Genomic DNA, 18,484 nt, shown 5'->3' with positions numbered 1-18,484 from the left:
TTTTCTAACTCTCCTTCTGTCTCTGCTTCCCCTGCAGGCTAGGGGATCCGAGGGGCAGGGAGCACATCTGTCTTGTTCGTCACATTAGAAAGTGCACATGTACAGATGGAGAATTCCCAGCAACTGCAGCAGGGCCTGGCACCCAGTAGGTGCTCATTAAGTGTTTGTTGAGTGAATGTGTGTGAATGATGAGGCCTGAGAAAGAAAATCCCCTAATATTTGGAAACAGGTCTCGTGTTCACTGCTGGGCCATGCTCTCCTGTTGGACATAAACAATCTCACAAAATATCACATCAGCTGAGGTTACTCTGAGACCATGGTAATATAAAATAAAACAAGGGCCTTGTGCAGCCCACTGACTATCAAACATCCCCCTTTCTCAGCTGACAAATGCATTTATTTTTGTTTGTATTTTAATAAAGACATAGAAATAAAATTCACGTTTGACACCAATACTGTAATGTTTTATGTCTTTAAAAGTGACCATAAACAATAAGTATAACAATAGGATTTGTATAAATATACGATTTCTTTTTGCAGGAAAAGTGGGCTTTTTGCTTTTCTCGTTGACAACGACGGTATAATGCTTCCATTTCTTGGGCACTTACTGTGTGCCCGTTCCTGTGCTTCACGCTCTCCACGACTTCTCTCAGTCACCCCTCACAACTCCGTGACGTGGATCCTCCTGGAATCTCCACTGCAGACAAGGACATGGGAGAAGACGGGTTTATTCTGAATTATTTTGGCAGAAGAGTGCTTTTGCTCAGGGGCGTGAGGAAAGGCAGAGGAGTGTGGAGAAGAGCAGAGGGAGGGCATGCTGTGTGTCCCTGCTGAGCCACATGCTCGGGAACTAGCCTCAGAGCAGAGGGTCAGACCTAGAAGTGCAAGGACTTGATGTCACAGAGACATGTGGGCCAAGCCTCTGCTGTGCGGCTCAGAGCTGGGGAGAGCGCCTTGTCTGTACCTGGCACCGAGCCCTCTACTACTCTGGCATCCTGAGCACGGGTGGCTTGAGGGCAATGGGAGGACGTGCTCTTAGCTGGACACAGAGACAGAAGGAGCAGAACACGGGAGATGTGCCTCCGAGTCCACAGGACCCAAAGATCACTAAGCACCTAGGGAGGCCTGGGGAGACGGAGGGGGTCGTCCTCCATTAGCTGATAGGGATGTGGGCTCTTGGGTGTCTGGGTTCTTGTTAAGGGGGCTTCATCTAACCTCACCTGCTGGGAAGACCCAGCACATGTGGGCCATCTTCTGGGCCTCCCAACTTTCTACAGCTTTTTAAAACTCTCTTTTCCAAACTTATCTATGACAGTTTGTCAATTTACCTTTTCCTCTGCTAAGGGTTATTCTACATCCACCAAAAAAAAGAAGAGGAAGAAGCCCCCCCCACCCCCCGCCCCATTTCTAATTCCTGGAATTGTAGTGTGGAAGAGATGCAGAGATGATGTGGTCAATCGTTCTCATTTTGCAAATGGTGGAATGGAAACAGGAGCGTTTACCAGGGTTACTTAACATGTTAATAGTATTAATTTCAATAGCTATAACTTGTTGAGCAGTCAGCATGTGCCAGACTCTTTTCATGGATTAGCTTCTTTGATCCCCACAGGCCCCTGTGATGTAAGTTCTCATCCTACATATGAGGAAACTGAGTCTCAGAGAGATGATGTGACCTGCTGAGACTCACACATAAGTGGACTCACTGCAATTGACTCAGGATTTTTTATTCCGAATGCCAGAGACTTAACCACTACACTGTCCCCTGTCCATAGCAGTTGCTATTTATTGAGCTCCCACTACATGCTATAGTCTCTAGGCGAAGCCCACAGAGAATATGACAGACCCATTGGTGGAACGTATTTGTTCAATTAACAGATTCTTATAGAATTCCTACTGTGTGCCATGCACTACGCTAAGAGCTGAAGATACGAGGGAGAACAATTGCCAGCATCAAGAGACATTTGCAGGGAGCTCTGGGGCAGCAGAGAGTCTGGTCAGCTGCCACTCAGCTGTCAGGCCACACTTGCTAACTGGGCCTGGGGTGGTTCACACCTCCCCAGTGAGCCTGCATTTTTTTTCTCCCTCTGAGCTCTTCTCTTTAAAGCCCTATGTAGGTTTTTTCCAAGGGAAAGGTGGATAATCCCGAATAGTTTTTGGCTTGTAGCCACATTCTTTAGCATTTGTGTTTCCCAGGAGTATCCGAAAGATGTGCAAAACCAGCTGCCCTCAGTGTTAGACATTTAAAGCCATCCATATTCACCTCTTAAGAGAATAACAGAAGTATTAATTCCTCAGCTTTTTGTTAGTAACAAAAATAACAATGAGATACCACTTCACTTCATATCCATTAGGATTGCTATCATTTAAAAAACCCCAATAAAATAAATGTTGAGGAGGATGTGGAGAAATCAGAGCCTCCATGCATTAATGGGAGTGGAAAATGGTGCAACTGCTGTGGAAAACAGTTGAGTGGTTCCCCAAAAAGTTAAACATAGAATTATTATATATGATAGAGTAATTGCACTCCTAGGTGTATACCCAAAAGAATTGAAAGCAAGGACTCAAAGAGATACGTATACACCAATGTTCATAACAGCATCATTCACAATAGCCACAAGGTGAAAACAACCCAAGTGTCCAACAACAGATGAATGGATAAAGTAAATGTAGTATATACATATAATGGCATTTATTTGGCCTTAAAAGGGAATGAAATTCTGACACATGCTACAACATGAATGAACCTTAAAAATATTATGCTAAGTGAAATAAGCCAGATGCAAAAGGACAAATATTGTATGCTTCCACTTAGATGAGTGTTCTAGAGAAATTCTGTTGAGATAGAAAGTAGAATAGAGATTACTGGGGACTGTGGGGAGGGGACAAAGGAAAGTTCATGTTCGATGGATGCAGAATTTCTCGTGGGATGATGAAAAAGTTCTGGAAATGGATAGTGGTGATGGTTGCACAACATTGTGAAGGACTTATTGCCACTGAATTGTACACTAAACATGGCTAAAATGGTAATTCTATGTGTATTTTGCCACAATTAAAAAATTAAAAATACCTTAAAATACGTCATCATAAGTCAACCTCCTTCTCTTTCCTCTTCTCAAACCACATGTTTTAGTAAGTCAGGGGGCTTCTAACGAATCCCATTTCTGATGCCAACTGCGATGTTAGCCAACTGTGAATTTAGGGAATGGACCACAAGACCACTTTAAGTTCTACCAACAATTGCAAGTTTGGGAGTCCTAACATCACCCTTAGGTTCAATAAATCCATGCCCATCTTCCTCTATTTTATCTGTGGGACGCCTACCACAGCATGGCTTACCAAGCAGTGCCATGTCCGCACCCGGGATCCCAAGCGGTGAACCCCAGGCCGCCGAAGCAGAACGTGCGCACTTAACTGCTCTGCCACCAGACTGGCCCCTCAACTCTGATATTCTCTTCATGTAAGTTCTCCCCACTAAATGACTAGAATAAATAGCTTCTACTTTGCCTGTTTTGAAAATACATCTTTCAAGATCAAGTATATATATGGAATCTACTTCTGAACCTAATTCTTCTGTAAAAGATCATATATAAAAATAAAGATTTTAATATTTCCTGCAAAGAAACTCCACTAAACACAGACATGTCAAGACTTGCTGAATGAACAGGTAAACAGTAGGTAGGAGGGAAAGAGGCAGTGGGAAGGGTCTGGCTTCACCAATCCTTCTTCACTGCCATCCACCCCACAAACCAGTGAAATGTAAGACATATCAACTCTATCAGGCAGCATGTGCATGGAGAAGGAAAGCACAGGTCAGGGAGAAAAACAAGAAAGCCAGAGAAAACAAAACAGCATGCGGAACTGCCTTCCTTAAATTCCAGCACCCTGGAATGTGCCCTTTATGTAGGTGGCAGCCATTCTTCCTGATGCCAAGGACATTTCTCATGGAGAAATTCTGAAAAGCTGAGACAGAAAAGCCTTAGGAGACTACCGAGGTTGCTAAGAACCATTTAAGAGAAAGTCAGAACATAGGCAACTCATGATGTAAACACATGCAAATAACAGGAATATTAGCAACATCTGTCCTTTCTCTTTTCCGGGTCTTTTCTAAAAAGGCACTCAGGGTTACAGTTACCTGGAGATAGACTCTAAAAATGGCCAGTAATAGAAAAAGAGCCCTGGCTACACGAGCTCCTTGGACATAGAATACACCCTGGAAAAAAAAGGAAAGTGCCTGCCAAACTGGTGCCCACAATTCAGGTAGGCCCTCCGTGTCCAGGCTCAACTTGGACAGGCCCGTGGACAAGAGGAGAAAGTATCAATGTTTCCAGAAAGGGACAGAATCCCCTAAAATGTGCAGCTAGAAAGAGCCTGCTCTACCCACATCAAAGGAAGGTATTCCATGGCCCTGACTATGAGGACACAGATGTCTGGGCGGAGGAAAGGAATACCATATGGCTTGTGTGCTTTGTCAAAGGGAGGCTAGCTGTCCCCGCCACCTGGACCGAGACATTGTAAGCGAGACGACTAGTAAGGAAAGAGCCTCTGGTCCTGGAAGTCTTCTGAGAAGTGTCAACCCCCTGTCTGAGGAGGAAGGTGCCAGGCAACAGGTAGGCTGAGAAAGAAGCGCTCTCCAACCACAGCCTTGTCCGCGAGGGCATTGCCCAGGTACCTTAAAGAGGTTGGTTGTTTGGAGGCAATAGGTGGAGGGGGACTAGTGGGGGTGGGGGCATTCAACAGACTGCTGGAAGGAATAGAGAGAGGCAGGGGCCCCTGGGGTGCGTCGCCAGGGAACAGGCCTCCTCTGCCCATGACTAGGGGAGGCAGCAATCTCAGGGTCCACAGGTTTCAGTTGCCACAGCCATGGCTCCGAGCAGGACTCGGGGCTCCTCCTCGCCCCTGCCTCACCGATGTCTTCCCTCCCCCGCATCTGATCTCGTTCCCAGCCACCCGGGTCCAAATGGGGGACCACAGAGGTGCCTGGCGTGCCCACGTCTCACCGGCAACTAGGGCCGCCACACCGGTGTTAGGGGTGGCGGGGGTAGCGGCGGTGGCGGCAGCAGAGACTCAGACATCTGGGGTCTCGGGTACCTGAGGAGAGGAAGGTAGGCGTGCCTTTCACCCCTTCCTTCCCTCTCCCACCCCGCCTCCTCTGCCCCCCACCTGCAAGAGCCCAGCTTCCTTTGGTCTAAGCTGGCTCTCCCACGGCGCGTCTGCGGGCAGCTGGCGCCTCTGACCTCACAATGACCTCCACGGTTGCTAGGCGACGCGTCCGCGGGTCTCTGAGGGAGCGGGCGCGCCCCCTGGCGGTGGGCTGGCGCAGGTGCAGTGGCAAGCTGGGACAGGTGCTCCAGTGGGTGTGGCGGATGAATGGATGGATGCGCGGGTGGACGGCCGGCCGGCCGGAAGGACCGATGGATGCATATACAAAGGGAAGGAAAGCAGGACTGAAGGAAAGAAGGAAGCAAGGAAATAAGGATGGGGAGATGGCTGGCTGGTTGGGGCTTCCGTGAGTGGGGGGAGGCTGAGAGGGCCAGGCTGAGCGGGCCAGGCTGAGCGGGCAGGACCAGGAGCCTAGCGGTGGTATCTGTTCATCAGGTCGGCTTTGAGGGACTGTGCCTGGGACTGTCCCGGAAGGGGCCTGCCTTGTGACCCCGAGATGGCGCTGCCCGTGTGCTTCTTGTCAGCTTAGCTGTCTCAGGGACTTCCATGCCTCAGGGCCTGGAGCTACAGTCTGAGCCCGTGTGGGTGGAGGGAAGGGGTTTTCCCGCTGGGCCCGGGCCTCCGTGCAGTCCCCATTCCTCCAGCTGATTTTGTGGCCGTGTGCCTGTGTTCGGCTGTATGACAGAGTGTGATACTCTGTTGTTCCTTATCGGCTTTCCTGGCATTTCTGAAGGTACGCCTGACCCAGCCATGGCTTGGGACAGGCACTTGGAAGCAGCCCCTCTCTGTCCCGAGAGACAGCTTGCCAAACCCCAGAACCTAAAATGTCCTAGATCAGAAACTTGTCTTCGAGTTGGAGGAAAGGTCCCCAAAGAGGCCGAAGCAGGGACTCGTGGCTCTCCTGCACTCCCCTAGCCCTCTTCCCCCAGCGCTCAAATCGGACCTCACCAGAGTCAGGTGCCATGGTCAGGAAGAGCAAAGTCACTCTGGGACCACGATAGCATGGACTCAACTGCACACGGTATGGCCAGTTCATGGCTTCTCCCCTTCCAGTGGAGCTGTCCGGTTTGGCCTGCCGGCACTTCCTCTTCCGTCTTCCACCCTTTGGACTGGGAGTTGTCCCGGGGGGCTTGGGGTGGGGCCAGGGTCGCTCCTTGGAAAGCGCCCTCTCACTTTCTCGGTCTGTGTCTCCATCTCTCCGTTCTCTTCTTTCCCTTCGCTCTGCCTGCTGGCTTCTCAGACCCCAGGTTGGCACAGAGCACGCTTCCTCTTGTGGGCCCAGATGGGATCTTCTTGCAGCCCAAAGCATGGCTCCGGGACATTGTCAGCCTTGGAATCTCCAAAGACTGCCTCAGGAACACACTCTCTCTGCATCCTTCCTTGCCAGATCCCAGATCCCCACGTTCCGACTTGATCTTTCTGTTGTCTGTGCCTGTGTTTGCTCTTCCGTGTTTCCCACGACTCTCCTCCTAGTCTAGGGTGCCCGTGTTGTATGGCCGTGGGCTCCCTCTCCCTTCAGCCGTGTCTCCCCGGCTCTTAAACTCTTCTGCTCACGTCCTTGCTTCTGCACCTTGTAAGTGGCGCTCTGGCCCTGTTTGCTACCTCCGGTCTAGGGAAGGAGATCAAGGCTGTCCTTCTGCCAGCTGGATCCACCCGGGTCTCGCTTCCTCCCTCACAAGACAAAACACGGCCTCCCATCACGACTTGAACCTTTCCGTCCAGGAGGAGGAAAAACCGAGTCAAGACGGAAGGCCGAAAAAGACTTGCGGACAGAACGTGGCCATGCTCGGCGGGCCAGCGAGGCAACGGGTACCCCACCCGGCAGGCTCTTGCTCCAGAGGGTCCCCGCCCTGGTCTGGCCGCTTCCTGCTTCTTAGGGCCCTCCTCTCTGGAGAGATCCACCACGAGGGACGAGAAAGGCCCTCCCTTGGCCCACTCCCCTAGTGCACCCGATGCGGGCAGAAGGGCCAGGAGCGACACAGGGGTCGCCCAATTTCCCAAAGCGAGGCTGGCCGAGCTTGCCCCGGGGGCCAAGACTCTGTCAGCCGGACAACTCCTGAGGAAAGGGCCCTGGCTCCTGAAAGGCTGTGGGAAGTGCCATCGCCCTGTCAGAAAAGGAAGGAGCCCGAAACTGGTGTGCCTCAGCCGGCCAGGGAGTACCCTCCACGGCCAGGTCCCCGCCGGCCATACCCAGGTACCCTAAGGCGGGGGGTGGGGGGGGTGGGGGGGGTGGGCTGGACTTTGGCGGTGGGGGTGTGGAGGGGAACCGGCCGGGAGTGGGGCTTTCAGCAGATTTCTGGAGGGCCCTGGGAGAGGCAGGGGCCTCCCGGGTGTGTGTGGCTCCAGGGAACAGGCCTCCTCTGCCCATGACTAGGGGAGGCAGCAATCTCAGGGTCCACAGGTTTCAGTTGCCACAGCCATGGCTCCGAGCAGGACTCGGGGCTCCTCCTCGCCCCTGCCTCACCGATGTCTTCCCTCCCCCGCATCTGATCTCGTTCCCAGCCACCCGGGTCCAAATGGGGGACCACAGAGGTGCCTGGCGTGCCCACGTCTCACCGGCAACTAGGGCCGCCACACCGGTGTTAGGGGTGGCGGGGATAGCGGCGAGAGAAGTGACCGGACCTCTGGGCCCTGGGGAACTTGAGGAGAGGAAGGTAGGCGTGCCTTTCCCCCTTCCTTCCCTCTCCCACCCCGCCTCCTCTGCCCCCCACCTCCAGGAGCCCAGCTTCCTTTGGTCTAAGCTGGCTCTCCCACGGCGCGTGTGCGGGGAGCTGGCGCCTCTGACCTCACAATGACCTCCACGGTTGCTAGGCGACGCGTCCGCGGGTCTCTGAAGGAGCGGGCGCGCCCCCTGGCGGTGGGCTGGCGCAGGTGCAGTGGCAAGCTGGGACAGGTGCTCCAGTGGGTGTGGCGGATGAATGGATGGATGCGCGGGTGGACGGCCGGCCGGCCGGAAGGACCGATGGATGCATATACAAAGGGAAGGAAAGCAGGACTGAAGGAAACAAGGAAGCAAGGAAATAAGGATGGGGAGATGGCTGGCTGGAGCTTCTGTGAGTGGGGGAAGGCTGGCAGGACCAGGCTTGAGCGGGCAGGACCAGGAGCCTAGCGGTGGTATCCGTTCCTCAGGTCGGCTTTGAGGGACTGTGCCTAGGACTGTCCCGGAAGGGGGCTGCCCTGTGACCCCGAGATGGCGCTGCCCGTGTGCTTCTTGTCAGCTTAGCTCTCTCAGGGACTTCCGTGCCTCAGGGCCTGGAGCTACAGCCCGAGCCCGAGGAGCCGCCTGTGCGGGCGCAGGGATGGGGTTTTCCCGCTGGGTCTGCGCCTCCCTCCAGTCCCCATTCCTCCCGCTGACTTTGTGGCTCTGTAACTCTGTTCGGCTGTGTGACTGTGCTTCTTTTTTCGGCAAAAATCCTGATCAGGAACTCGTTTGAGACTTGAAGGAAAGGTGCCAGAAGATGTCCAAGAAGGTTCTCGTGGCTCTAATGGCTCCCCATCCCTCCTCCACCAGTGCTAAAATCTACCCTCACCATAGTGACGTGATCAGTCAGAGGAAAGTCACTTTGGGACATTCGGATCAGGCTCAACTGCAGACTGTATGGGAAAGTCATCCCTGACCCAATCCCGTTAGCTGTCTTCTTTGCTCTTCCAGCCCTTCATCTTCTGGCTTATACTCTTGTGACTGGGAAGTAGGTCCCCGCCCCCTGGGGTGGGGGTGATGGTGGAGGGTCTCTGGGGCAAGGGGTACTCCTTGGAAGGCGCTGTTTTTTCTTTCTTTTTACCCTGTCTGCAACCTTCTCAGACCTTGCGTGGGTGCTCAGCACGTTTCCTCTTGTGGTCCTGGATAGGATATTTTGATCGTGACCCCTTTTGCGGTCCAAAGAATGGCTTCGGGTCATTGTCAGTCTTGGAACCTCCAAATACTGCCTCAGAAACACTCAGTCTCTCTCCGTCTTTCCTTGCGGAATCCCAGATCCACACGTGCCCATCTTGATCTTTCTGTTTTCTGTGCTTCTGTTTGCTCTTCACTTTTCCATGATCCTCTCCTCCCACTCGAGGGTGCACATGTTGTATGGCAGTAGGCTCGGTTTTCCTTCAACTGTGTCTCACCTCCTCTTAAACCCATCTGCTCAGTTTTTGCTCTGTTCTTTGTAAGTGTTGGAGATATTCGTTTTTATTATTATTTTTTAGCTCATAAAAGAGAATCCATACTCTGTGAAAACTAGCTTTTTCCTTTTGTTCTCTAAGCTATGACAGAGTTTGTTTTTGTATCTCTCTTTACATATGCATTTTCTCTCCGGATAATTTACATAAGGCAAAGGGGACACTCTTAGGTGAGAAAATGGATGGTTTTCAGTATTTGTGTCTGGAAGTGGCGTGACACCATAAAAAACACCTTCAACAAGGGAGTGGGCAGAACCCAGAAAATCTCAGGTAAATTGTAAAAGCCACAAGGGCTACACTGAAACCATTTCTTCTTCATGGCCTTTCCTTCCACAGTGGGCCTAACCTCTTCATTTTTCTCCACATTGTTGAAGGACACAGACCCCTGACGCAGTGTTTACAGTCACTAGCCCACGTGCCCAGCAGCGGTATGGGTCTGAGCTAGGAATCATCCCAGCTTGCTTCAAAGTCCAAACATCAGATTAGCCACCAAGCTATCCATACCATCGCAGTGAAGCGCTTCGGATATTTATTTCCCAGAAACCAACTCAGGCAGGAAAACCTCCATACACACTTAGTCCTCACTAATTTTGACTCATATCTTCTCAAGGGGCATGCGTGACCACTTCTGAAAGCAAAGTTTCAGTCACTTCTTGCACAAGAAAAGCAGTTCCTACCTTGCCCTGTTTTCAAAATCAGGTCGTTGGAGAAGAGGAAGGATAATTTCTAGCTGGTTCCATGTAGGCCTTGATTCTTCCTCAACTAAATACTGTCCAGTATTGTGGCTTTATCACTTCTCTCAAGGAAGAAGAAAACCCTTGTACAGGTGGAAAGCTGGGGAGGACTTGCCAAGTGAACAGGTTGATAATAGGCAGTCGGGAAAGGGGCACTGGGTGGGGTCTTCCATCAGGAACTCCCAGGGGCAGCTGGGGTTCTAGGGAAAGGAAAGGCCTGAGAAGCCATCTGAGGGATGTGCCTGGGGAAGGAAAAGGACATGTTTGTGATAAAAACCAGAGAGCCCTTGAAAAGCCAGAAAGCACCTAGAGCATCTTCTTTCTTCCAGGTGGAAAATCCCCCTATATCTCTGTAACTTGCCTTTTAGGTTGGCAGAAGCCATGCTTTCTTGTTCCTAGGGTGCTTCTCTTGGAGAGATGCTCAAGGAGTGAAGAAGAAAGGCCTCCGGAGACTAGAGGCCTTGGTGAGAAGGAATTCTGACAAATCCTCCTGTGGCCCTCTCCCTGAGTGCACACATGCAGGGCAGAGTGAGAGAAGCACCATCTGCCTTGCCCACTTTCTAAAGGAAAGGTCCCCTTTCATGGGGGCAACTACTTTGGGAAGAGCCTGGGCTCCAGGAAGGCCTTTAGGAAGAGGACTTGCTCCTGTGGAAGAAGGAAGCTGACCGCTGGCCCGTCCACCATTGCATCCAACCCAAGAGGCAGCGCCCTCCATGGTCAGGTCCAAGTATCTAAAGTGAGTGGGGGGTGGAGGGTTTGCAGGAGACGGCTGGTGTAGTGTTTCCAGAAAGGTACTTCAAGTGGCAAAGTGGCATAGCCCCCTTGAGTAAAGGTTTTGGAGTTGCCCCATGGAAGTAGGAAGGTGCCGGTCCATCAATGTGCTCAACTCAGGAGATAGCGCTCTCCTTGACTACTCCATGGCCTGGCCCTCTTGCCAGGCCAAGGTACAGGAGGAGAAGGTGAAGTGCTCTCACCATTTCCAGGGATGTACTCTTAAGAGGTGGGGGCCCCTGTGGTTTGGGGCCAGGATTGGGGCCCTTTTTTTGCTATATCTGAGGGGGGTACTGGTCTGATGGTCCATAAACTTTCAGTTGACACCATCACTTTGGGACTCAGGGGCCTTCATCTCCCTGCCCCCCACCATCAGCCACATTCCCTCCTCATCAGACTGAAGAGGTGGCAAGCGGAGCCTAGGATGTGCCGTGGGATCCCTGTCTCAGGGCTTTGCTGAATGTCTGAGTGTGATTGTCATTGCAGGGGTCTGCCAGAGAAAAAAACAAAACAAAACAAAAACAAAACACTAAAGAATACAAACAAGAAATCTCATTGTAAACTCATTTTCTCATTTTAGTCTCATTCTAGAAAAGGTGCAATGATAGTTCACCTTTAGATAGAGTCCTTATAACATTTCACCACCCCACTTACTCTAAAGGTAACTACGTAACTAACCATTGTGGAAGAATTTTGAGAGCTGGAAATTCACAATGGTACAATATAGTATTATAAGCTGAGCTACAGATCTTGGTGGAAATTCTGCCATTTTCCTGCTAATGTCTTTTTTTCTGATCCAGGATCCACTTTGCCTTCAGTTGTTATTTCTCCTTAGCCTTTTGCCACCTTCCACATTTCCTCAGTCTTTCCTTGTCTTTCATGATCTTGATGCACGGTTATTTTGCGTAAGTTGTAGAAAGAAACAGAATCAGAATGAAATTATGATAGAATTATTTTTTATCATTTAAACCATTTTTCCTTTTCAACATAGAGTTGTTTCTTCTGAGACACATGGTATTGTCATATACCTCTCTGTTCACATGCTTTCTTTGTAAAAAATAACTTTTTGTTTCAATGCTAAGTCCTATTTCAGTACGCTTTACATACAATGGGATGCATTCATTCTTGGCTCTTCTTGGCCTTTTCGTTCTTGTTTTCTAGTGACTTTATCTGCAGTGTGACCATTTTTCTTTCATTCTTAAATGTATCAAATTTTGTTCATCTCTTTGCTTTTTCTTATCACCACTTTTTCTTCTGGTTTCTATTATTTTTGATTGTTTGTCCTTGGTGCAACGGCTGCTCTTTTGAAAGCCATTCTTTTTACTCTGGAAGCTTCTCTGAACTTGTTTTTGCCTTCGGGAAATTTCCTCTTTGGTCCTACTTATGATTTTCTTTTGTTAGCCTTCTTGGGGTTCTAAGTGCATCTTAAATTTGTGCCTTGGTGTCATCTGTCAATTTCAGAATCTCCAAATATTGCCTCTGAACTTTCTCCATTTTGTTCCCTTCTAATATCCCAATTCCACAAACATGAGACTTAATTACTCTATACCTTGTGCTTGTACTGGGTCTTCACTCTCCTCTATCAGTTTCTCCTCATACTCTATTCTGGAATTCATGTCCTCTATTCCACTTGGCTAACTTTTTCTCCCCCTGTGTCTTATTTGCTGTTCAATCTATCTGTTGAGTCCTTTCTTTCAGTTATTTGAAAGACATGAAAATCCCCATTTGGGTCATTTTTCTTCTATAATAGTTTCCATCCTCTGCCAAAACTCAAATCCTCCATATCTTTTTGTATACTAGGGTAGTTACTTTTGTATCCATGCTGTATGCTTTAAATTCATTTTACTGTGGTAGGACTTGCATAAAATAAAATGCACTGATTTTAAGTATGAAGTTTGATGAGTTTGGACAAACATATCTGGAAGTGGGGTGTGGCCATAATAAAAACCTCAAATGTGGGAGTGGGCAGAACCTGGAAAGGCTTTACTGTTACTGAAAGGAAGAAAGGGAGCCTTTAAGAATCTTTCTTCTTCATTTTGTTACTTTAATAACTATGACAATTTCATTATTATAAACATTTTAAACGTGGAAAAACTATGGCACAAAAAATTTAAGTCAACTCCCATGTGCCCACACAGTTTCTTATTTATTGTTTCCTGGACCCTTGGCCATGTGCATGGGACCTCAGGGTGGACTCTAGTTACTGAGAGTGGCCCCTGGCTGACAGCCAGCAAGGAAACAGAGATCTCTGTCCTACAACCACAATGAACTAAATTCTGTCTACAACAACAATGAGCTTGAAGTGGATTTTTCCTCGGAGCCTTTGAAATGAGAACTTGGCCTAGCCAAAACCTTGATTTTAGCCTTGTGATACCCAGAGCAGAGAACCAAGCATGCCAGACTTCTGACCTACAGAAAGGCGAGCTAAGACGTGGATCTGCTTTTAAGCTGTTATGCTTGTGGTTTGTTACACAGCAATAAAAAACTAATATGGTTTTTGGTAGGGGCTTGCCTTCCAGTTAATTAACTATGCCCTGGCTCCCATTTGGTTAAAGAGATTCCATTTTTTCATCATTTTGGTCTAATCAGTTAGTTATCATCAAATTGTTCCCAGAGATAGTTTTGTTTCAGGAACCATATAAGGAATTTCTACTTCTCCAAATGCATGGTCACTTTTTAACGTATCTTATACTCACTGTCCCAATCCAGCAAATAAAGTAGGTTTATGTTTACTTTTTGTCTCTTGTGTGTAATAAAGAAAGATTTAGAAGTCCCTATTTGTAATCTATATGATGTGACAAATACATAATATACAAGCATGACAAATATACCTGAGATTTGGGCCCATTTTTGGCAAATCTATTACCTATAGTCCATCACTTTTACCCCCCCCCCCCCAAACAAGGAGTAAAGTGATGGAAACTCCTTCAACACAAAAACATTATCAGTTAAGTGATAAACTATATGACATTCTTGGCTGAGCTGCCCAGAAAAGATTAGATAATATGTCCCATTGCTCAGTGATATCTGTTCCTTAAGATATGATAGGCAAGGTACAAGAACCATTTTATATAAAAGTTATTGGCCCACTCTCGGACTGTATTGTCTGTGAATTAATTAACTATCTCAGATGCAGTGGAACCCATATATCAGTCAGGACTCAATGCAGGAAAACAGAAATCTCTCTAGGTATCCTAGGTATTTCAAGCAGAAAGAGATTTATTATAGGGGATTAGATGCTTCCAAAATCTTTGGAATGGCTAGAGGGACAAACATCAAGAGATTGCCTCTGGCTTTGTAGTCACACTAATAAATCTGACATTTGGAGGTCAGAAATTGCAGGAAACTGTTGTCAACATTGGTGATGATTGATGAGTCCACTGTAGAAGCCTGTATCTGCTTAAGTCTGTACCTCACTTCACTGCTGGAGAAGGGCCTCTACCTCCCTCTGACTTCCAAATCTTCTATGAAAGCATCTCATTGGCAGTAACTAGATTGTAGTCAGAGCCTTGGGGGCAAGTTAATCAGAAAATGAAGTTCTTAGATGTCCAGCCCCTGAAACACAGGCGAGGGCATAAAATGGGGTAGAAAGTAATGCTGATTAAAAATAAACAGGGGCCAGCCCGGTGGTGCAGCAGTTAAGTTCGCACATTCTGCTTCTCAGGGGCCCAGGGTTCGCTGGTTCGGATTCCGGGTGCAGACATGGCACTGCTTGGCAAACGACATGCTGTGGTAGGCGTCACACATATAAAGTAGAGGAAGATGGGCGCGGATGTTAGCTCAGGGCCAGTCTTCCTCAGCAAAAAGAGGAGGATTGGCAGTAGTTAGCTCATGGCTAATGTTCCTCAAAAATAAATAAATAAATAAATAAATAAATAAATAAACAATATCTAGCACTACATCTACATATAGAGAATATAGTGGGAAATAAACCCCATAATGCAAACGGGCAACTACTATAAGGACCTGATGGGGGCAGAGTTTATGGGAAATAAGTGGTACAATGTTATCTGCCTACCAGTGGCAAACAGGCTAGCTACCACTGTAATGTATTCATTCATATTGCTCAAAGACCTCCCAGTTGTGGGCTAAGAGAAGTAGAATGAGGGCTGCTATAAAATCGCTTGGGCTTGAACCCAAACCAAAGCAACATCACCTCTCCAAAGCTACTCTGTCTAGATGGATCTGCTTATATTGACTGCTGTTTCTGCAGGGTCTTACTCAAACGTGGTTCTGTTCCCTTGCATGACTGGTTATCTGTGACAGCTTGCTGGTCATTGTCCCTGAAAAATTATTTGTGGAGGCAGAGGCATAAGATATGGCAGAGGCAGAGGGATGCCCTCTTCCAGAGTGGATTCGCATTGGCACTGCCAGGTATTACCCATCCAGCCCACCACAAACCAAGTTCAGAGTATGACGTTCCTTAATTGATTCATGTTGTGAGTGTGTAATTTTCCACATCTGGTAAACTTTAAAAAGAAAAAAAAAAATAGAGCCTTACCCCCAGAAAAATTACACCAGAATTGCTAAGAATGGATCCAAATCATTGGAATTTGTTGTTGTTGAGGAAGACTCACCCAAGCTAAAATCTGCACCAGTCTTCCTCTATTTTATATGTGGGTTGCTGCCACAGCATGGCTGACAGGTGGTGTAGGTCTGCACCTGGGATCAGAACCTGTGAACCCAGACCACTGAAGTGGAGCCTGCCAAACTTAACCACTATCCCACAGGGCTGGCCCCCCACTCATTGGAATTTTTGAAATCTGTCTGAGTGATTTTAAGATGCAGCTAGAACTGAGAACCACTGGAGTGGGGAGATGGGCAGAGTACAGGGACCAAGCTGTAAAAGAGGGACATCTTTAGACTTAAATATTATATCTAAACAGGATCTTTAGTTGTGCCACTTGTACACAGAACTGACCATAAGCAAAAGACCAGAATCTGCTTTTTATTTTTACCTTTTAATATAGAAAAAAAATCAAACATACACAAAAATAGAGAGAAAAGGTTAATCACCATGTATCCATTACCCAGATTCAACATTTTGCCAACTTTGTGTTAAGAAAAGTTATCAAAAACTAGGAAATAAGGAAACGATACTGTGTCATCCTGTGTGCCTTTTCAAAGTCATAGTAGAGCATGTCTAACAAGCCCACCCAAGGTCTAACAAATCATTCCAGAGAAGGGTTTCCTAAACTCAGCACTGTTCACATTGTGGGCCAGGTAATCCTTTGTTGTGGAAAGTCGTCCTCTGTATAAATACATTCTAAAGAATGGTCGGAAGCATCCCTGGCCACTATCCACCATATGCCAGGAGCATTCTCCACCCTCCGACACACACATTGAGACAACCAAAATTGTCTCCAGACATTGCCAAATGTCCCCTGGGAATTAAAACTGCACCCATTTGAGAACCCACTGCTCTAGTGGAATGTACCTTTGTTTGATTGGCTTTTTATTACTACTTAGGATCCAGACTGTATAGATAGACGTTAATTTGCAGACAATTGATGCATTTCATCTATTTGTCTGTTATAAATGCAAATTGATTCTGTGAAGAAAAGACAACCTTAAAGGTTATGATTTTTTTGCCCTGTAGGACATTAAATAGTTTTATACTGTATCTAACTTTGGAAAAAGAATCTTTATTCTAAGATTGGCTATATATGTACCTGTTTCCTTGGAACCAGATTTCCAATCTTTCTAGTTCTTCCTTCAGTAAGTTAAATGAATCTTTGAGTATCTGTAAGAGTTCTAATTTTTAACTTTTTGAAAATTATACTTTGAGACTTGTTTCTCCCCTTATCCCTAACCTTCCTCTCCCTCCCCCGACATGGTCAGGACAGGATGGGGTGTGGCCTCTGTTCATGCTAGGCTACTCTCTAGATTTACGTTGATCTGGGGGACAGTCACTTCCCACCCAGATCCAGAACAATCTTCACTCATACAAGGACAAAGCCCTATTTCTACTCAGGCCAGGGCACAGTCCTTTCTGCTCCAGAGCAGCGAAGAACTGTGCCTCCTTTTAGGTCAAATTTGGGGCTTGGTGGCCCTTTAAATGATGACAGTGTCCAGGGCCACCACATCTGGTTCTATTGGCTGACCTATTAGCATCAGGCCAAGGAAGTAAATGAGAGCTGATGGTCAGTGCAGGCTGAGTTAGCCCAGAGTGTTTATTTTGCCAAGCCATGAATCCTTGGAGGCTCCTTTCTCTAGTTCCTCTGCCTAGAGGCAGTACTGTCATAAACCATAAGTGCTGACGATGGCCTTGCCAGGGTCCCATCTTTCCACAGACTGCGGTAAAGTTCTGTCACTTCTTCTGCTCCTCTGTTCCCTGGCCCACACAATCACTCAATACTCTGAACACTCTTTCTCTTTAAAAAAATTAAGGTATAATTTGCATATAATAAATGCACAAATCATAAGTGTTCACTTTGATGAGCCTTGACAATTGTATAGACTCATGAAACTATTACCCAAAACAAGACAAAAACATTTTCATCAGCCCAAGAAATTCTCTCCAGAGTCAATAGCCCCTAGAGTCAACTGCTTTCTGATTTACAACTCAATACATAGATTTGTTTTGCCCATTCTTGAACTTCACATAAATTGAATCCTGCAGTGAGTACTATTCTGTAAACACTCTACTTTTACCCGCTTCCTCTTTCCATGAGTACTCCAACCCCAACCAGACCTCAGCTCCTGAGTACCCTGTTTTTATTGGAGATCTCAAGGTGTCACTTATACCTTAATCTCAGCAGTGACATGCCAGCACTTCTACTGTATTCTATTAGCCTCACAGACCAGCCCTGGTACAGTGTGGAAGGGCACTACACAAAGGTGTGAATAACAGGAGGTCGAAATCGTTCGGAGCCATTTTGGATGTCAGCTGTTATGACAACCAATGGGAATTATGGTTTTTTTAAGAAGCTATTTTCATAGGACAAGGCAACCATTTCGAGAGATGTTCCAATGCCTGTGATGTGCAGAGCACTGCTCTGGATGGTATTAAAGGCAGGACTCTACTGAAGCTGTTGGTACCCAGCCACTTGTCCTGGGCGCTCATCATTCCCACATGCTGACACCTGGCTTCTTCCTGCCCGCACCGACAGACCCTGCCTGAGACCTGCCCAAGAGCCAGGCTGGAAGTGCTAGAGCTTTAAGGCCCCTGCAGTAGACCTCAACAATGAGGAAAGGAGATGATATAGAAACATCTCAGCTTCTTCAGAAGGCCCTGGAGTGGGACAACTTGGAGGCGGTTTCTACACAATCCCCCAGAGTCCCCCATGGGACCGACCCCCACCGCTCACAGGGGTGGTCTCCTCATTGATGCACTCGGTATTGGTTTCCATCGCTCCCCGTCGCACTTCCCCACCCCCCCACCTGCCAAATAAACTGCTTGCACTCACATCCTCGTCTCAGGTCAGCTTCAGGGGCAAGCCACCTAAGATTAACGTCCCTGCTTTCAATATATTCTTTCCACAACCCGTTCAGAGGTTCCTACTCGCCCTCTCCCCGGATCCGCCCTCCCGGGAAGTCTCGCCCCTTCATCAGACCGCCTTGGGGATGCTCCTTGCCAGAGCGTCTCCTAGGAGATGGCGGCGCCCCGTGCACGTAAGGAGCGGCATAAATCTACGCGGCCATCTTCCCTCACT

The 18,484-nt window shown here is 47.9% G+C and overlaps 1 long non-coding RNA gene across 1 annotated transcript; it reads right to left on the bottom strand.

Moving 5' to 3' along the window:
* Nucleotides 1-442: 442 nt before the first annotated feature.
* Nucleotides 443-7,931, bottom strand: LOC138915900 (uncharacterized). The gene is made up of 2 exons (XR_011422342.1): nt 7,872-7,931; nt 443-697 (listed from the first exon to the last, which is right to left on the bottom strand). It is a non-coding gene; the product is annotated as an uncharacterized lncRNA (long non-coding RNA).
* Nucleotides 7,932-18,484: the final 10,553 nt, after the last annotated feature.

This window comes from Equus caballus, chromosome 10 (assembly GCF_041296265.1).
Source record: "Equus caballus isolate H_3958 breed thoroughbred chromosome 10, TB-T2T, whole genome shotgun sequence".
In the NCBI taxonomy this organism is placed as follows: Eukaryota; Metazoa; Chordata; class Mammalia; order Perissodactyla; family Equidae; genus Equus; species Equus caballus.
The sequence above is the reverse complement of the archived record's forward strand: the minus strand, read 5'-3'. Positions and strand labels throughout refer to the sequence as shown.